The sequence below is a fragment of the Nyctereutes procyonoides genome, unplaced genomic scaffold, assembly GCF_905146905.1.
Source record: "Nyctereutes procyonoides isolate TBG_1078 unplaced genomic scaffold, NYPRO_anot_genome, whole genome shotgun sequence".
NCBI classification, from domain to species: Eukaryota; Metazoa; Chordata; class Mammalia; order Carnivora; family Canidae; genus Nyctereutes; species Nyctereutes procyonoides.
The window spans coordinates 9,247,419-9,252,107 of record NW_026575042.1 but is presented as its reverse complement, the minus strand read 5'-3'; the positions used below and the strand labels follow the sequence as shown (position 1 = coordinate 9,252,107).

General features: G+C 45.9%; 1 pseudogene; it reads left to right on the top strand.

The window, feature by feature from the left end:
* The first annotated feature begins 2,321 nt into the window (after positions 1-2,321).
* Positions 2,322-3,003, top strand: LOC129507306 (syntaxin-6-like; annotated as a pseudogene).
* The last annotated feature ends 1,686 nt before the right edge of the window (positions 3,004-4,689 follow it).

The window sequence follows — 4,689 nt, the reverse complement described above, 5'->3', positions numbered from 1 at the left end:
CAAAAGAAATAGTCAACAAAACTAAAAGACAACCTACAGAATGGGAGAAGATATTTGCAAATGACACATCAGATAAAGGGCTAGTATCCAAGATCTATAAAGAACTTATTAAAATCAACAGCAAAGAAACAAACAATCCAATCACGAAATGAGCAAAAGACATGGACAGAAATCTCACAGAGGAAGACATAGACATGGCCAACATGCACATGAGGAAATGCTCCGCATCACTTGCCATCAGGGAAATACAAATCAAAACCACAATGAGATACCACCTCACACCAGTAAGAATGGGGAAAACTAACAAGATAGGAAACAACAAATGTCGGAGAGGATGTGGAGAAAGGGGAACCCTCTTGCACTGTGGGAATGTGAACTGGTGCAGCCACTCTGGAAAACTGCGTGGAGGTTCCTCAAAGAGTTAAAAATAGACCTGCCCTACGACCCAGTAATTGCACTGCTGGGGATTTACCCCAAAGATACAGATGCAATGAAACGCCGGAACACCTGCACCCCGATGTTTCTAGCAGCAATGTCCACAATAGCCAAACTGTGGAAGGAGCCTCGGTGTCCATCGAAAGATGAATGGATAAAGAAGATGTGGTCTATGTATACAATGGAATATTCCTCAGCCATTAGAAATGACAAATACCCACCGTTTGCTTCAACATGGATGGACCTGGAGGGTATTATGCTGAGTGAAGTAAGTCAATTGGAGAAGGACAAACATTATATGGTCTCATTCATTTGGGGAATATAAGAATTAGTGAAAGGGAATAAAAGGAAAGGAGAGAAAATGAGTGAAAATATCAGTGAGGATGACAAAACATGAGAGACACCTAACTGGGAAACAAAGAAGGGGTAGTGGAAGGGGAGTGGGTGGGGGTTTGGGGTGACTGGGTGATGGGCAATGAGGGGGGCACTTGGCGGGATGAGCACTGGGTGTTATGCTATATGTTGGCAAACTGAACTCCAATAAAAAATTTTTTTAAAAATAAAAGGTTTCATTTGCCTAAATAAATAAATAAAAACGGGCCAATGCTGGGCACACGGGTGGCTCAGTTGGTTAAGTTTCTGACTCTTGATTTCATATCAGGTCATGATGTCAGGGTCATGGGAATGGAGCCCCAAGTTGGGCTCTGAGCTCATGGGGAATCTGCTTGAGATTCTTTCCTCTTCCTCATCCTCTGCTCCTCCCTGCCTCAAATAAATATTTTTTAAATGTGCCAATGCCTGTACATTAACAAGTTTTTAAAACATAACACTGCATAAAACATTTAATTTATTGTCTTTGGGGATATTTGATGTATCACCAGTGTATCACAACTGAGCCATTAATTGTTTCATCTACATTCTCCTGACACTGCTGAGGAATCAGCTGTTGAGAAATGTGCACGTTCCTACAACAGATGTGTTCAGTCTGTCACCATTTCCATTATTCACAATGTTTATCTTCTTAGTAGTGGTGACTGGTTTTGTTTTGTCTTTAATCTCAAAGCTTTTATGGCTGCCTAAATGAAATACATTCCTGGAATTCTGTCCTCATAGCTTTTCGTTGGTGACTATCTTCGAGACCCTCTTGCAGCAACTTGAGCTCCAGGTGACACCAGATTTTTGTTCTTCAACAGACTTGATACAGTGACAAGATCTGAGGTGGACTTCTGGGGGCGGTTGGGGGTCAGTGAGAAACACAGGCATGGTATCCCTCGAGGCCTCTTGAGTTCACGGTCTTTCTTGCCATTTCTGAGGGCCATTTGACTCTCAGTCCTGAGCTCTGTGCCCTGCACCGAGCTCCCCATCTAATTGGCTCTCCTCCCCAGGGCAGGTCAGATTGAGCTGGCAGCAGGTTCCTCCCTGAGCCAAGTGAGCTGCCAGGTGGTTCTGGCTGGAGCCAGGCTCATAACCCTTCGGATCGCAATTCCCAGGTTTCTCAGTGGGAAATCTCAACCTTTGCCATGTTAGGAATCGTTCGTGGTTATGGCTGGAGTTGTCTGGTCCAGTTGAAAAACCCAACTGGGTTCAGCAGGAGGCATCAGGTGAATAAAATTTGTTTCAATGGGATTCTTTGTATCTAAAGAACTGAGCATGCCATCTTCTGGCACCTGTGCTTACCATAGTCCTGGCAGGGTGGGAGGCAGGCGAGGGGGCCAGCATCAGAGTAGGGGACCATCTGCAGGGTGACAGAGTGCTGGACCCACAGTGGGCCCGTGTACCCATATGCCCAGGCCTGTGCACACCAGCTGCTCTGGGATCCCCAGGCTGAGGAGGCAATGGCTGGGGAAGGCTGGTGAGGTCAGCAGAAAGAGGATCAGAGGCCGCAGATGCCCTGTGCACAGAGCAGGCATGAGGCAGCTAGAAGCTGGGACCCTGTGTCTACGGAAGACCCCTACTTTATGGTGAAAGGAGAGGTACAGAAGGCAGTCCACATTGTTCAGGGATTATTTGAGAAATGGACAGAGCTCTTCCAGCACCCCTCCACAGCTAGGAGGCAAGAAATCAGCTGGACCGCCATCAAGCTGAGAAACAACCTCTCGAGCATGGAGTGGGATCAAGAGGACCTTGAGATCATCAGCATGGTTGAAGCAAATCCTCGAAAATTCAACCTCAATGTGACTGAATTGAGTATAAGAAAAACCTTTATCCAAGTACTCGGCCAGTTGTCAGGGACATGAAGGATCAGATGTGAGCTTCATCTGTGCAGGCATTAGCTGAAGAAAAACTAGACAGGCACTGCTAGGGGACAGTGGTGGCCTGAACTTGAGCTGGAACAACAGAGAAATACAGATGCCTCAACTCTGAGCTCCAGTTGGCCAGCTCCCATTTCACTGAGGAGCAGCAGGCACAGCAACAGTGGGTCTGGAACAGCAGGATGAGCAGTTGGAGCGGGTCTCTGGCAGCGTAGGGGTGCTGAAGTTCCAGCGCACTGGAGGGGAGCTGGAGGAACAGGCTGTATATAGATTCCTTGAGCGGATTCCTGGAGTGTTGCTGAGAATGGGAACCTGAGACAGATAGGGTTCTGTAAACTCCCTGGAGATTTGGGCACCGAAGAGGGTAGGCCATAAGCTGACTTCATTTTATCATCCCATGACTCCTCTGCTCCATCAAACAGAACTTCTTGCTCTGCATCTTAAACTTTAACTTAATTTTTAAAAGTGTGTAAATTTAACTTCAATTAATAAAAAAAAAAAACTTCCATTTTGGAAGAATGGCAAAATTTTACTAAAAGTGATGTAGCACTGCAAGGGCCATTATGAGCAACATTCCACTTAAACAAGACTGCTCACTTAAGAAACTGGCGCTTGAGAGGTGCACAAGGGATTCCAAGCTGAATAAACAAAATAGAATACCTACTTTAATTGATATGCAGAAACTTCCTAAAGGCTTCAAGATTCCAAAATAGCCTCACTAAAAGACTCATCACAAAAGGCTAAGGAAAGATTAAAAAGGCAAGGGAAGGGAGAAGAAATGGGTAGGAAATATCAGAAAGGGAGACAGAACATGGAAGACTCCTAACTCTGGGAAACGAACTAGGGGTGGTGGAACGGGAGGAGGGCGGGGGGTAGGGGTGAATGGGTGACGGGCACTGAGGGGGGCACTTGACGGGATGAGCACTGGGTGTTATTCTGTATGTTGGCAAATTGAACACCAATAAAAAATAAATTTATTATTATAAAAAAAAAAGGCAAGAAGTACCAAAAATGCAAGGTGAGGACAGCCAATGTGATTCCTACCACTTCCCTGCAATCTCTTTTCACCTGAGTGCTCACATTTTACTAAGTTCTATCTGAACTGCCTTTCTCCCCTGAAAAGGCTACTAAACAGTTACCTTTTAAGATTTATTTATTCATTTTAGAGAGAGAGGGAGAGCATGTGAGCGGGCACAGAGGGAGGGGCAGAGGGAGAGGGAGAGAAACACTCAAGCAGACTCCCTGCTGAATGGGGAGCCCCATGCTGGGTTGGATCATGACCTGAGCTGAAATTAAGAGTCAGCAATTAACTGACTCAGCCACTCAAACACCCCTAGACAAACCCTCCCAGGTATCCTCATTCAAAGTTACAGAATTACAGGGGTGCCCGGGTGGCTCAGTGGTTAAGCATCTGCCTTTGGCTCAGGGTGTGATCCTGGAGTCCCGGGATCAAGTCCCACGTCGTCGGGCTCCCTGCATGGAGCCTGCTTCTCCCTCTGCCTGTGTCTCTGCCTCTCTGTGTCTCTCATGAATAAATAATCATTCAAACCAAAACAAAGTTACAGAATTTCCTACACCTATAGAGGAAACTCAAAAGTTTTTGAAGAGTGTGGAGTTGCCACCCAGGCCTGTGACTCTGGGCTGCCAGATCTCTATCAGCTTGTGCACTTGTTGGCAGGTCCTTGGGAAGCCCAGGTGGATTCAGAAAGCAAGATGGCAAATGAATTTGAGTGATGAATTAGAGATCCTCAACCAGAAGTGGCTGGCAGAATTTTTTTATAGGCCATTCCTAGAGTCTTAACTGCTTGCACTGATTGGTGTGTAAAACAAACATGCAGACAAAATAAAGATAAATCTGTGGCAGGTTTTAGAGCCCTTTTTGAAGGCCTTTTTCTATGGCATGTGGGGTTCCATACAATAAATCAGGTCACCCAGCCTGCCCTTTCTGTAAATGGACCATCTCCTGAAATCGGTAGTTGAAAATAAGGCAGGAGGCCACTGC